This window comes from Eptatretus burgeri, chromosome 18, assembly GCF_056783735.1.
Source record: "Eptatretus burgeri isolate ZD-2024b chromosome 18, Ebu_testis_v1, whole genome shotgun sequence".
Taxonomy (NCBI): Eukaryota; Metazoa; Chordata; class Myxini; order Myxiniformes; family Myxinidae; genus Eptatretus; species Eptatretus burgeri.
The window spans coordinates 32,123,856-32,140,343 of NC_140978.1; the positions used below are offsets into that span (position 1 = coordinate 32,123,856).

At 43.6% G+C, this 16,488-nt stretch overlaps 1 long non-coding RNA gene across 2 annotated transcripts in view; it reads left to right on the top strand.

The window, feature by feature from the left end:
• The window catches only part of LOC147008835 (uncharacterized), a 108,022-nt gene that overhangs the window by 70,419 nt on the left and 21,115 nt on the right, over window positions 1–16,488 (top strand). The window contains exons 3-4 of one of the 2 annotated variants that reach the window (XR_015053338.1): window positions 7,447–7,559; window positions 7,657–7,906. This is a non-coding gene — a long non-coding RNA (uncharacterized LOC147008835). The remainder of the gene's footprint in view (window positions 1–7,446; window positions 7,560–7,656; window positions 7,907–16,488) is intronic. The other variant, XR_015053339.1, reaches the window with a different exon arrangement.

The window sequence follows — 16,488 nt, forward strand, 5'->3', positions numbered from 1 at the left end:
TAGTCACACAGTTTTTGACGGATCGGGCTGAAATTTTTTGACAAAGAGGTTGATTATAGTGCGCATAAAAGCCTGGAAGGCGATTTTTGATTTTCGAAAAAATTAATTTTTTTAGGATTTTTCAAAAATTTCAAAGTATGACTAGGCAACGCTGGTGTCCATAGAAACGGTGCTCAAAAGCATAGAACTAGATCCTGGTATGAACCTCCCTGTCAAGTTTCATCAAAATCGCTTGACTCCTCTGGCCTCCAGCATTGTCTATTACATACAAACAAACATACGAACATACAGACAGAAGGAAAAACTGAGAATAAGGGTAGTCTAGCGACTATATGCTCATAAGTCGTACACATGTTTTGGTTCATGTATGTACATAGAGTTATTTTTTTAATGTGAAATAGGGGAAGCCTGTTAGGCTTCTACTCTGGTTAGGCCTGTTTATCTCTGGTTTATTATCTTAATTGTCTTTATTTGTTTCTAGTCTACAAAATATATCAGTGAATGAAAAAATTTTTTCCTTTTATTTGGCCGAATAGACCCAAACAGGCTGGGGTATGTGGTTTCCTCTTCTTCAATGCAAAGCAATTCTCGCTTTTGTTAAATAATGGCCACCAGCGGAGTCTTAGCTGACGAGACCACTTACTTGGGTAAAGTTAATTTTGATTTATACGTAATTAGTTGATGCATTTGGGGAATATCCAGCATCCAGGCCAATGTGGGTTGTACAGATCGCAATGCATTTTGGTATATTCTCTATTCGAGCAAAAAATTTGGGGGACCATCAATATAGGTTATCCCCCTTAGTTGAAAGAATGGGGGAGGGGAGGGGCGACATGTCCCCCCATCTGCCATCCATTGAGGCTCATGTGTGTGTGTGTGTGTGTGTGTGTGTGTGTGTGTGTGTGTGTGTGTGTGTGTGTGTGTGTGTGTGTGTGTGTGTGTGTGTGTACAGTGGCCTGCAAAAGTATTCACCCTCGATCAATAATGCCACTTTTTTTTTCAGACATTAAACTTCAACCACTGTTATGATTGAAGGAGGTTACATGTCAGGAATACCTGCAAAAACATGTACAAATCAAAATTCAATGGTTGTGAAAGTGTTCAACCCCTTAAGTCAGTACTTGGTGGAATCACTTTTTTTCAGCAATGACTGCTGAGTCTTATTGGGTAGGTCTCCACCAGCTTCGCACAGTGAGATGGTGAAATCTTTTCCCATTCTTCACGTGAAAATTGCTCTAGTTCTGCCAAATATGATGGGGATCGTCGATGGACTGCAATCTTCAGGTCTCGCCATAAATGTTCAATTGGGTTCAAGTCAGTACTTTGACTGGGCCACTCAAGAACATTAATTTTATTATTGTTCAGTCATTCCAGGGGGGCTTTATCTTTGTGCTTTGGATCATTGTCCTGTTGAAATGTCAATCACTTACCCAGTTTCAGATTCATAGCTGACTTATGCAAGTTTTCATCAAAAATTCTCCTGTACTTTGTACCGTCCATTGTCCCTTCGATCCTGACAAGCTTGCCAGTCCCTGCTGATGAAAAGCAGCCCCATAACGTGATGCTGCCACCACCATGCTTGGCAGTAGGGATGGTGTTGAGTGGGTGATGTGTAGTGTTAGGCTTGCACTAGAGACTAGACGTAACGCTTTGAATTACGAAAAAAAGTTCAATTTTTGTCTTGTTTGATCACAAAACGTTTCTCTACATGCCTGCAGTATCATTAAGATGATGTTTCGCAAACTCCATATGAGGTTTTAGATATGTCTTTTTCAGTAATGGCTTTTTTCTTGCCCCCTGTCCACAGAGGCCAGCTTAGTTAAGGGAAAGGGATAATGTTGATCGATGAACACTGATCCCCATCTCAGACAAAGAGCCTTGCAGATCTTTCAAAGTCATAATTGGATTTACAATGACATCCCAAACCAATTTCCTCCTTGCCCAGCTGCTGAGTTTGGATTGGCGACCTGATCTGGGTGGAGTCTGGGTAGTATGATCCATCTTCCACTTCTTAATGATGGATTTTACCGGATTCAAAGGGATAATCCATCCATCCATTAGGACCATACTCTGTGCAGAGCATTGGTGTTGCCTAAGCAGTCTCCTTGGCTATTGGGCACAATCCTGGACGGGTCGCCACTCCGACACAGGATACCAGCAAGCTGGCACTCATTTTGCCGACCTCGGAAGGATGACAGGCCGAGTTAACCCCACCTGGTATTCATTCAACGGTTGAGCGGGATTTTAACTCAGGACCCGAGGTATTTTGTAACCTTTCAAACAAATAATTTCCTTCTGAAGTGATTTAGGGTTAATTAGACAAAGGGGTTAAATACTTATGCAACTGAGAATCATCTGATTTTCTCTGTTAATCTAACTTATTTACATTTTATCTGCATTTTTTTTTTAGTTTTATCACTTTGGAGTAGTTTGTGAAGACTATATATGTTAAGTTTGATTTGAAAGCTTCATGAAATAAGCTCAGGTGGCATCAAAATATGAAAACTTTGGAGGGGGGTAAATACTTTTGCAGGTCACCACTGTATGTGTGATTTGTTGCAATCTTCATATGTGGATTGCCGAAGGTGGAACGGAGTCCTCCCAAGACTTGAAGTATCTACCTCCATTTCATGAAGGGTGTCACGATTCACGGTTTGTTGGATCTTCATGAAGGTCTTCATCATTCCCGTTGCTTCAATAAACGCTGGTACATTTTTGGAGGTCTTCAGATTCCAGGATCTTTTCACTTCATTTTTGAGATCCTGTCATTTCGTCATTTTTTTTGATTTCTGTGTTGTTTCGGCTAAAATTGCTGGATACTGATACCTCAATAAGCAATGCCTTTTCTTTTTTGTACCCAAGTACGATATCCGGTCACAATGCTTTGTTTTCTATGTTCACGCTCGATGGAATCATCAGGTCATACAAGAGCATTACTTCCTTTTTGCATGATTGCTGTTGGTTCATGTTTCCATGAGTTTTCTGTAATATTGAATTTATTGCAGATGTGTCAGTGGATTACTCTACATACCTTGTTGTGTCTTTGTATTATGTATGAAGCTGTTCTGACATGAGGTTTTTACATCCCAATAGGATGCAGCTCGTACTTTCTATTTCTACCTTGCAGAATCTACATCTGTCCAATTGACTCAGTCCCACCATCTTATTAAAGCCATTGGTATTGTGGCCTTGATCTTGGGCATTTATAATGATTTGTTCTCCATCGCAGTTAAGCTTACCTCCTCTAAGCCATTCCAATGAGCCTTCTTTGTCTATGCCCGATCAGTCCAACTTTTTTGGTTTTTAAAATAACTCCCTGCTCTTTTATTGTTCTCCCAAGTGTCGTCGTATATTTGGTGATATTTCATCTTGTATTTTTCTTTTGCCTTTTTGCAATAATTGGGGCTATATTTGTTGTTTCAGTTTCACGTGTGACATCTTCTGCTCACACCTGTCTTTGGAAATATTTTGCAAGGTGGGTTAGGGATACCTTGCTATCTTCGTGTTTGGGTAAAAAATGGATTTGGTCATCTGTCAATCTTTCCACGTACTCAGCCAATCCTACAGTTGTAATTCTGTGCACTCGGTTGAGTTCCTTCAGGCTGCTACCTCCTTCTCATCTCGGCAGGTATATTCTTGCGATGCATTTGTTTTTGAAGAACATATTGTGGATTGTGAGGAGTTTCCTTGTTTTTGATATCTGCTTTATCGATTTCCGCTTGTGACCAGTTTATTTTTCCACAGCTCTATTGGAATACTGGTACTGCTAGTTGGTTTATGGCTTTGATTAATTTTTTTGAGGTGAGATATATTTTCACGATCAGCCCCATTCCACACAGGTATTCTTTGTAAATTGTTTTGCGCATTTGTTTGTGACATATTTGGTGGCCCTCTTCGACTCAAGGTAGTTGGATGATGCTTAATTTTATAGTTCCTATTTTGTTTTACTGTTTAGATTTTGTTTAAAGTCCTGATGCACATCCGGCCTATCAGTGGGATACAAAACGTAAACTGTTCAGCATGGCTTAAGTGTGCGCTCTACCAAGTGCCATTCTCGTTTCTTTCTGTAATACTTGATCTGGTGCTAAGCCATGGTCTAGCTTTGGCTTTGTTGCACAGCCTCTCCCCATGCATCTGCAGCCAAGTCCCCTTCATCCTTCTCTTCATCCCCCGGTGGGTACCCGGCTCCCATCATCTTTCTCTCTTTTGCCACTTGCTGTCTGGCCCTCGCTTTACTTTCTTCTTTTCTATCTTTGGTTAGGTATTTGGATTGGCGACACCACTCTTTTAAATTTCGTAGAGTGGGATCATCCTTGTTCTGCCAGCCAATTTAATTGACTTAAATTGGCCCAATAATCTTTTTCCCTTCCCTTTCATCCTCCAAGCTTCATGCATGGAATGCAGCTTGCAATAAAGGATGATTTATTTTTCCTCGAACCTCCAGCTTTCCTTATTTGAGCCTCTCATCTAGAGCTTTGGATGGTAACCCTCACAGCTGCAGGATCGATACCTGGTCAATGCACCTGCGATTAAGACCTCACAAGCTGTCACTTACCCAGAGGAGTCCCTGCCAAAAGGAGCCAGGGAGACATGGTCAACTTGGCTCTCTCAACTGCCTTATGACTAGAGTTTCATGCTGCAGAGTCCTAATGCAGAAGTGAGGATATAATCAAAATGACCCTATTGATTGCAATTGTGGAGAGGCTCCTCAAACAATGGAACATCTCCTGAATTGCCCTCTCTCACCAGAGCCTTGCGGAGCAGATGATTTGAAGGCTCTCAACTCCTGAGCCAGAGCCTGTGTTTTGCAGTGTCTGGGAAAGGTGGAGTGACATGAAAGAATAAGATCTGGAACTTTACCTTTGGTGGTTGTGGGTTAGGTAGCACCTTTACAGCTTCTCACCCCCATTATGAGATGATGTTTTGTTCCATTTGGGGAAGTGTGTGTGTGTGTGTGTGTGTGTGTGTGTGTGTGTGTGTGTGTGTGTGTGTGTGTGTGTGTGTGTGTGTGTGTGTGTGTGTGTGTGTGTGTGTGTGTGTTGTATACTTGGAACAAAAAAATTGTGTTCGTTTAATCACAAGGATGTCTGTTTTAAAAGCCCTCTTTCTGGGATTGAGGAAGAATATTCTGGAATGAGATCTTCATGTCGCAGTTACAATGGTAACATTTCTTATTCTACGACAGCAGGAACCCTTTAGATGAAGGACACGGGATGAGCACACAAAATTATGTGTAGTAATATTTCTCGAATCAATATAAAAAAAGTCTATAAAACCACACAGAAGGAACACAAAAACAACCACAGCCATGATGACAACAATTACATGTTATAAAATATCCTTTTTTTTACCCTTGCCGAAGGAGAGGGAATTGCATTTGGGTTCGTTTGTTTGTCTCTCGCTTTACTTTGTCTGACTGTCTGTTTGTCCGCACAGAACGTTCATGTTTTTCTCTGCAACTCCTTGTCAGATTGAGATGAAATTTTCACCATTGGTGTGATTACTCGTGTAGAATGTTGTCATAGTAATTATGACATCATAGGTCACGTGGTGTGGCAGCCATATTGGAGAAATGGAAAAACTTTGGACCTCTGTATCTCTGAAACCACACAAAGGAAAAAAATTGAAACTTGGCACAGGGCAAGTACTTCTCATGGGGAATGAGTGTGATTTTTATTTTTATGACATCATTGGTGCTGTCGTTATGATGTCATAATTGCATTTGTAGAACGCCACATCCGATCTGTATGAAAAATTTTGAGTGTCATCGAGGGATAAAATGGTGCACAGAAAAAAAAAATTCATGATGTCATCGGTCACATGATTCAGCAGCCATATTGTTTTAAAAAAAATCTTCATAGATCTTTTTCTCTGAAATGGCTGAACAGATTGAGGCAAAACTTTACACGTATGACTGCCTACCCATGAGGAACAAAAGGTTTACACATATGATGTCATTGGTCACATGGTTTGACAGCCATATTGGATTTACCCTAAAACCGATAAAAATCCTCTTTTCCAGAATGGTGAGACAAATGGATGGGAAACTTCAGAAAAGTGTTCCCCATGCCATGGGTGTACAAGTTTGTTTAGGAATAATTGATAGGTCACATTGTTTGGCAACCATATTGGATTGAAGAAAAATATTAAATGTTTTCTCTTGAACTGCTTAATCAATCAAAGTGAAACTTCACATTTATGATCTAGACGTGTGGAATATGTTTTAAATTTCAACTTGATTGGACACATGGTCTGGCAGCCATAATTATTAAAAAAAATTTTTATCTGGGTTTATTTATTTATTTGAATGAGGCTCACTTGGCTGTGCCTTGATGAGTTTGAGGGTAGAGGAGTAGCATCTGAAATGTGAATCCTATCCAGGTTCCTCTTGATGACTTCATCTTTGCTTTTTTGCTTGTTTGGGTTCCTTCTGATTACTCCAACATAGGACTTTACCTATTTTGTCTTCCATTTGATTTGAAATTAATTTATTTTAATCCCATTCTAAATTCAATTGAATAATGAATAATTAAAAAAAAAATGTCATGAGTCAGGGTCAGGGTCAGGTGTCTATTCAAAGCGGGGTTGCATCGGATGTCTTGGTAACATTTATTATTCTGTTCCGGTCATCACTGCCAGCAATTATAAAGTGGCAGTTCTAATTATGTCTCTTAATTACATAACACACCAGTGCACAAACGCCAAACAAAATACACCACGCAAAAGCAGTCCTGGTGAGGGTCTGCAATCTCTGATTGCTCTTTTTCTTGTTTTCACTGTTTCACTTCCTTTTTTCATCGTCATTGACACTCACAGATAGATATGCAATATGTTTGTGAAATACAGCATGCTGTCTTTTGATTAAACCCACTGATGGGTGGGCACGCCTTCTCGCCTAGTCTGGAAATAAAAGGAGAAGCAAACGAGTTAAGTTGTACTTCACAAACATAGGAAGAGTTAAGGGAAGTCGGTGAAGGGGTAGAAAAGGTAGTGAGAGAAGGGATATAAGAGGGAGTGGATGAATGGGTTGAGGGAAGTAGGTAATTGGGTTGAGTGGATGTTTGTGAAGGTGCAAAGAAGACAGTGTGAAAAGGGGAATAAATGGGAGCGGATGAAGCCTTTGAAGGAGATGTGTAAATGTATAGAGGGGAATGGGAGGTTTGCTGAGTAGGATTAAAGGGAGTAGGTTTTCAGGCATTTGCTGAAATGGGCCATCTCGTATCAATGCATTGCTACGTTGAGAGTGCAATAAATAATTTTGTAAAACAACCGGGTAAATTGACTTTTACCTGGTGGGTTGCGGTCATGATCTCTGGACTCTGCATATTTGGACCTGAACCTTTTTTTTTTTGTTTTGTTATGAGACCTTATCAGACTTCCGTAATAATCATTCACCTAGGCTGGATGTTTTCGATATTACATTTTCTTTTTATCATCATCCCACAGGTCAGGAATGGTGAAATGAGTCATTGGTTGCTCAGTCTTCGACCCAACGTGGACACAATCTGCCCTCTGTGTCATCGTCCTGTTTTTGCATGCCATGCTCTCTTGTCAGGCTGGTAAGTTGGGCTAAAGGTATGGACACTCACCTCTAAGCTGTCTTCTCTGGGTTGGAATCTCGACCCAGCTATAAACTGTCACCCTGGTGTTCCACAGGCAGGGTGATTCATCAATGTGTGAGCCGCCATCCCTCGGATAGATGCTTAACCAGGCGTCTCATATACTACCATGAGTTTATGGACTTCAAGATCGCACGGTGTCCTTAACGACGAATAGGCGAGCTATCACCGGCACCCTGACCAAATTACTCATTCCTGCTCGAACCTACAGGGACACTGCATCAGCAGTACAGCTGCACCCCCGGCAAATGATGCTACCTGCAGTCATGTGTTGCATACGAAAGAAGGTGCGCTCTTGTCGTGAAGGACATTGCTACACCCTGCTCTTCGCTAATGGTGTCTGCTCTGCTAATACATGTATTTAGCTCAGACTTTAAACATTTAAATTCACAATAGTGTCATAAATCGTGTGCCCATCGTGCACAGGGATGACCATCGCTCTTGTGCTCGGCATGAAAATTTCATAAAGCCATCCTTGTGCGATTGCATTGCGGAAATTTTCCATTTGAGTAAAGTGCCTGCTGTAGAGTGAATGGGTTGAGCTCACCTCCACAAATATTGTTTCATTTTGGTATTCCCCTAGATTATTTACCGCCCACATTGCCTCTCATCTTACTCCCATACTCGCCCCCGACCCCACCAACAGACCAACTACATACAGATCCGAATCTGTAACAATGAGACCCTCCACTTTATTTGGACTGGCTCTGCAGAGTGATGTCACGTGTTTATAAGTGCAAACTCAAGTTGGGATTATGTTTGAGTTCAACTGTAAGTGAGAACTTCGCAGTAAGGAAGGTTGAGCCTGGAGTAGAGCTCGCGAGGCTGCTGTTCCAAATGGTGCCAATTGACAATGACAGCCAAATATTGAGCCTGAGAAGGGAGGTGACTCAGAAAGCAGGGTTTTGCATTAGCAGGAGCTAAAGCAAAGGCACTTATTTTTGAGCATGAAACATGAAGACATAAATAGCCTATGATTGTGTTCTGTTCGTGCATGAAATACAACAGAACTTAGATACTGGCCTTGGGAGTCACGCAAAACAACAAAGTGGCCGGAAATGCTCACAGGCCTGTGCTACTGCTCACGGAGCCCACGCTGATTGCTAATTTGTGAGGAACACCTTTGGAGACACAAGAGCTCATAGAGATCGAGAGATGTGTTGGAGATGCATTGGAGAGGGATGGTAGAGCTGTACTGAGAAGACATCGTTGATGATCCAAAATTATGAACGGGAGAAGAAAAAGGAATCTTGATCTGCCGAAAGGTGCACTGCTCAAAAAAACAAACGAGCAGGTGAAAGAGAATAGTCTGCAGTTTCAAAAAAGATGATCGAGAGGGATGGCCGAGAGGTAATCATACTCGCCTCTGCACCGTCTAGCCTGGGTTTGAATCCCCACCCAGCTAGAAACTCATCCTGGTGTTTCACAAGAAGGGTGATTTATCAGTGTGTGTGCCATCCTTCGGATGGACGTTAAACTGGGCGTCCCCATCTGCCAGCATTAGATTCTGGACGTTAAAGATCCCACGGTGTCTCTCACGAAGAGTAGGTGAGTTATCAATGGCATCATGAACAAATCACACATTCCCGCCCTAACCTACAGAGGGCCATGGGCCGAACCCTAATCCTAACCTAATCAGCAGCACAGCCATGCCCCCAGCAAATGATGCCACTCGCAGTTTCGTGCTGCAATGCTGAATAGCAAAGAAGATCAGAATAAGACTGATGGTAGAGTCGCCGAGTTGTTTGAAGATGACGACTTGGTAAAATAAAGTTTAAAATGTGTAAGATGAGGTCCCACATCCCACATATGTAGGTCATCCATGGACCATTTGTATGATCTTTACAGTCAATCTTACATCCTTTGTAGTCTGCTTCCTTTAGGATCCATATTTCTGCATTCTTCATGTCGTATTGTTCCAGAGCTTGAATGGATGTGAGGTCATTCTGAATCCAACCCAGTGTACATACAGTATGTGTGTGTACGTATGAAAATGTAGATGTATATGTTTGTGTATATCTATATCTATATCTTTAATATGGATACAAACAATGCAGACATAATAGTGACCGAAGCTTTTCGTGCTGCACTCTTCAGGGTAAAAATCGCAGCAAGTGAAGGCACGTGCTTTATACGCAGGTCTCAATAGGGTAAACATTGATTGGTTCAACCGTAATGACATGGTCAACACCATGTTGATGACATTTTTGCTTTGTTTGAGTCTCGGATGGCATGTGACAATTTCCAGGCATGGCTCAACACTCTCCATCCAGCACTGAAGTTTACCACGGAGCTGGAATCATCAAACACGTGACCGTTTTTGGACGTGTTGGTTGATCGATCCAACCTTGGTTTCACAACATCCGTCTTCCGGAAGCCGACTTTCACAGGGCAGTATACTCGGTGGGACTCCTATAGGTCCACGAGAAACAAAATTGCCTTGATCAATACCCTGGTGAACAGAGCACACAGGATTTGTTCACCTTGTAATCTTCCTGCTGAAATTGACAAAATCATGAATATACTCGGTGAGAATTGTTATCCTGAGCATATAGTTACGAGATACGTGCACGAGTTTCTAAACATGACAAAAGATTGGTCCGGACAAATGTCCAGTCCATATCAGGATGCCCTGGAAAGGGCAATCATCACGAAGGTTTGAAGTACAAATCAAACATATTGTTTCCAACACGTTTCTGGCTGTACAACCCCGAGTAATCTTTACCTCTCGCCGTTTGTTGACGTCAGTCAACAAGGATGTGCTACCCACCTCACAAACCAGCAATGTTATTTCTGAGTTTAAGTGCCGATGTGAAGCTCGGTACGTGGGCCGCACAACACCAAGATTGGCTGATCGGATCAAACAACATGTCCCCTTGGTGATTCGAAGAAAGATTGTGGGGGTTAGAACACAACCAGTGCGAGCATGGAGAAATATCCAGCAAAAACTGGCCACTGTACCTGCTTCATCTGCCATTGCACAGCACCTGGTTACCAACCCTATCTGTGGAGACCAGTACAATGCAGATATGTTCAGGATATTAAGCCGAGGTCGGAGCTCGTTTCATTTACGTATGTTGGAAGCAACCTTCATCCTTACCACCGATCCAATACTATGTCGTCAAAAGGAATTTGTACAATCTCTGTGTCTCTTTCAGCATCGAAAGATCAAGGGAAATACGGTAACAAATGGTGAATGGTCTTTAGGGGAAACCCCTCCACCCTTTCTCCAGGATGCGGTTGCAAACGTCAATCATCGACGAACTCTGCTCCAGCCAATGGGAGCTCGAGGTGAAGTTGATGAGCTGACCAATGGGAGTTCGGATTAACGGTGACGTCATTACGGTTGAACCAATCTGTATATTTGTGTGTGTATATATATATATATATATATATATATATATATATATATATATATATATATATATATATATATATATATATATATGTTTGTGTTTTTTATATATATATATTCTCTTCTTCTTTCGGCTGCTCCCATAAGGGGTTGCCACAGCGGATCAACCGTCTCCATTTCGCTCTATCCTCCACATCTTCCATTGACACTCCAACCGCCCGCATGGCCGCCCTCACCGCATCCATGAACCTCTTCTTTGGCCTTCCTCTTCTCCTCCTGCCTGGCGGCTCCATCTTCAGCATCCTTCTCCCGATATACTCCACTTCCCTCCTGTGCACATGTCCAAACCATCTCAATCTCGCCTCTCTCACTTTGTCTCCAAACCGTCCTACCTGCGCTGTCCCTCTAATATACTCATTCCTTATCCTGTCCATCCTCGTCACTCCCAACGAGAATCGCAGCATCTTTAACTCTGCCACCTCCAGCTCCGCTTCCTGTCTTATTGTTAGTGTCACCGCCTCCAAACCATACAACATAGCTGGTCTCACTACCATCTTATATACTTTCCCCTTCACTCTTGCAGCTACCCTTCTGTCACAAATCACTCCTGCAACTCTTCTCCACCCACTCCATCCTGCCTGCACTCTCTTTTTCACTTCTCTACCACACTCTCCATTACTTTGGACAGTTGATCCCAAGTATTTAAACCCATCCACCTTTCCCACCTCAACTCCTTGCAACCGCACCATACCACCACCTGCCCTCTCATTTACACACATGTACTCCATCTTACTCCAACTGACTATCATTCCCTTCTCTCCAGTGCATACCTCCACCTCTCAAGGCTCGATTCAGCCTGCTCCCTACTCCCCCTACAGATCATGATGTCATCCGCGAACATCATAGTCCATGGAGACTCCAGTCTGATCTCGTCCGTCAACCTGTCCATCACCATTGCAAACAGGAAAGGGCTCAGAGTCGATCCTTGGTGCAATCCCACTTTAACCTTAAACCGGTCCGTCATTCCTCCCGCACACCTCACCGCTGTCACACTGTCCTCATACATATCCTGCACGATCCTCACATACTTCTCCACCACTCCCGACTTCCTCATACAATACCACAACTCCTCTCTTGGCACCCTATCATAAGCTTTCTCTAAATCCACAAACACACAATGTAACTCCTTTTGGCCTTCCCTATACTTCTCCATCAACATTATCAAAGCAAACATCGCATCAGTGGTGCTCTTTCCTGGCATAAACCCATATTGCTGCTCACAGATCGTCACCTCTCCTCTCAACCGAGCTTCCACTACTCTTTCCCACAACTTCATGGTGTGGCTTAACAACTTTATCCCTCTGTAATTTCCACAGCTCTGCACATCACCCTTGTTCTTGAAAATCGGAACCAGTACACTTACTCTCCACTCCTCCGGCATCCTCTCACTTTCCAAGACTTTATTAAACAATCTGGTTAACAACCCCACTGCCATCTCTCCGAAGCACTTCCATGCCTCCACTGGTATGTCATCTGGGCCAACCGCCTTTCCACTTTTCATCCTCTTCAGAGCAGTCCTCACTTCATCCTTACTGATCCACCCCACTTCCAGATTCACTATCTCCACCTCTTCCAACCTTCTCTCTCTCTCTCTCTCTCTCTCTCTCTCTCTCTGTCTCTCTCTCTCTCTCTCTCTCTCTCTCTCTCTCTCTCTCTCTCTCTCTCTCTCTCTCTCTCTCTCTCTCTCTCTCTCTCTCTCTCTCTCTCTCTCTCTCTCTCTCTCTCTCTCTCTCTCTCTCTCTCTCTCTCTCTCTCTCTCTCTCTCTCTCTCTCTCTCTCTCTCTCTCTCTCTCTCTCTCTCTCATTTTCTTCATTCATCAGCTCCTGAAAGTACTCCATCCACCTTCTCAACACACTCTCCTCTCTCGTCAGCACATTCCCATTTATGTCCTTTATCACCCGAACCTGCAGCACATCCTTCCCAGCTCGGTCCCTCTGTCTTGCCAACCAGTATAAATCCTTTTCCCCTTCTTTTGTATCCAACTTCTCATATGCCTTTTTATGAGCCTTTGCCACCTCTCTCTTTGCCTTTCGCCGCCACTCCTTGTACTCCTGCCTACTCTCTTCATCTCTCTGGCTATCCCACTTCTTTTTTGCCAACCCCTTCTTCCTTATACTCTCCTGTACTTCCTCGTTCCACCACCAAGTCACCTTATCTTCCTTCCTCTGTCCAGATGTCACACCAAGTACCTTCCTAGCTATCTCCCTCACCACTTCTGCTGTAGTTGCCCAATCATCCCACCCATCTTTACCACCATCCAACACCTGTCTCGCCTCCTCTCTAAATTCCACGCAACTGTCAAACTCTACCACCATTTGCCCTTCCACATTTCTCTTGTTGAGACCGTACCTCCCCATCACCTCCTCATTCTCTTTATTCCCTTCCCCAACATGCCCATTGAAATCTGCTCCAATCACCACTCTTTCATCCTTGGATACACTCTCCACCACTTCATCTAACTCACTCCAGAAATCTTCTTTAAACTCCATCTCACACCCCATATGTGGGGCATATGCACTGATGACATTCATCATCACCCCTTCAATTTCCAACTTCACACTCATCACTCTGTCAGACACTCTCCTCACCTCCAATACCCTCTTGACATAATCTTCCTTCAGGATTACCCCGACACCATTTCTCCTCCCATCCACACCATGGTAGAACAGTTTGAAACCTCCTCCAATGCTCCTCGCCTTACTCCCCATCCACTTGGTCTCTTGTACACACAGTATGTCCACCTTTCTTCTCTCCATCATATCAGCCAACTCTCGCCCTTTGCCAGTCATCGTCCCAACATTCAGAGTTCCAACTCTCACCTCCACACTTCTACCCTTCCCCCTCTCCCACTGCCTCCTCACTCGCCTTCCCCGTCTCCTTCTCTTCCTTCACCGAGCAGTCGCACAATTTCCACTGCTACCCTGCTGACTACCGGTGGCGGTCGTTGGTAACCCGGGCCTCGACCGATCCGGTATGGAAATTCGTTTTGTTTTCCACCATAATGATTTGGCAAAGGTTTTTACGCCGGATGTCCTTCCTGATGCAACCCTGGTCGGCTCTTACAACACACAGGGATATGGTACACCTATTCTAACCGGGGCATACACCGGGCCCAGTGCACGGTACTCATTTCGCCGACCTTGGAAGGATGGCAGGCTGAGTCAACCCCCTGGTGTTATACGACTTGGTTTTATATATATATATATATATATATATATATATATATATATATATATATATATATATATATATATATATATATATATATATATATATATATATATATATATATATATATATATATATATATATATATATATATATATATATATATATATATATATATATATATATATATATATATATATATATATATATATACATATACATACCTGGTGTTGGCGCAGTGGTTAGAGCAGCGGCTTGGGATCCAAAAGGTCCTGAGTTCAAGCCCCGTTGGGCCACTGAATTAATACACCAGGGGGTTGACTCAGCCTGTCATCCTTCCGAGGTCGGCGAAATGAGTACCAGTGTACTGGGCCGGTGTATACCCCGGTTAGAATAGGTGTACCATATCCCTGTGTGTCGAATGAGGCAACCAGGGTTGCGTCAGGAAGGGCATCCGGCGTAAAAACGTATGCCTAATCATTATGCGGAGAGTAAAACGGATTTCGATACCGGATCGGGCAAGGCCCGGGTTACCAACGACCGCCACCGGTACCGGTGGTCAGCAGGGTACCAGTGGAAATTGTGCTACTGCTGGGCGAAGGAGGAGAAGGAGACGGGGAAGGCGAGTACGGAGGCAGTGGGAGAGGGGGAAGGGTAGAAGTGTGCAGGTGAGAGTTGGAACTCTGAATGTTGGGACGATGACTGGCAAAGGGCGAGAGTTGGCTGATATGATGGAGAGAAGAAAGGTGGACGGATATACTGTGTGTACAAGAGACCAAGTGGATGGGGAGTAAGGCTCGGAGCATTGGAGGTGGTTTCAAACTGTTTCACCATGGTGTGGATGGGAGGAGAAATGGTGTTGGGGTAATACTGAAGGAGGATTATGTCAAGAGGGTATTGGAGGTGAGGAGAGTGTCTGACCGAGTGATGAGTGTGAAGTTGGAAATTGAAGGGGTGATAATGAATGTCATCATTGCATATGCCCCGCATATGGGGTGTGAGATGGAGTATAAAGAAGATTTCTGGAGTGAGTTCGATGAAGAGGTGGAGAGTGTGTCCAAGGATGAAAGAGTGGTGATTGGAGCAGATTTCAATGGGCATGTTGGGGAAGGGAATAAAGAGGATGAGGAGGTGATGGGTCGGTACGGTGTTAACGATAGGAATGTGGAACGGCAAATGGTGGTAGATTTTGCAAAAAGAATGGAAATGGCAGTGGTAAATACGTATTTCAAGAAGAAGGGGGAACACAGGGTGATGTACAAGAGTGGAGGAAAGTGCAAACAGGTGGATAACATCTTCAGCAGGAGATGCAACCTGAAAGAGATTAGTGACTGTAAGGTGGTGGCAGGGGAGAGTGTAGCTCGACAGCATCGATTGGTGGTCTGTAGGATGATTTTGGAGGTGAGATTGAGGAAGAGAGTGAGGGCTGAACCAAGGACCAGATGGTGGAAGCTGAAGGAGGAAGACTGTTGCGTGGAATTTAGGAAGGAGGCGAGACAGGTGTTGGATGGTGGTAAAGATGGGTGGGATGATTGGGAAACTACAACAGAAGTGGTGAGGGAGATAGCTCGGAAGGTACTTGGTGTGACATCTGGACAGAGGAAAGAAGATAAGCAGACTTGGTGGTGGAACGAGGAAGTACAGGAAAGTATAAGGAAGAAGGGGTTGGCGAAAAAGAAGTGGGATAGTCAGAGAGATGAAGAAAGTAGGCAGGAGTACAAGGAGTGGCGGCGAAAGGCAAAGGGAGAGGTGGCAAAGGCTAAGGAAAAGGCATATGACGAGCTGTATGAGAAGTTGGATACAAAAGAAGGGGAAAAGGATTTATACCGATTGTCAAGACAGAGGGACCGAGCTGGGAAGGATGTGCTGCAGGTTAGGGTGATAAAGGACGCAAATGGGAATGTGCTGACGAGCGAGGAAAGTGTGTTGAGAAGGTGGATGGAGTACTTTGAGGAGCTGATGAATGAAGAAAATGAGAGAGAGAAGGTTGGAAGAGGTGGAGAGAGTGAATCAAGAAGTGGGGTGGATCAGTAAGGATGAAGTGAGGACTGCTATGAAGAGTGGAAAGGCGGTTGGCCCAGATGGTATACCAGTGGAGGCATGCAAGTGCTTCGGAGAGATGGCAGTGGGGTCGTTAACCAGATTGTTTAATAAAGTCTTGGAAAGTGAGAGGATGCCGGAGGAGTGGAGATTAAGTGTACTGGTTCCGATTTTCAAGAACAAGGGTGATGTGCAGAGCTGTTGAAATTACAGAGGGATAAAGTTGTGAAGCCACACCATGAAGT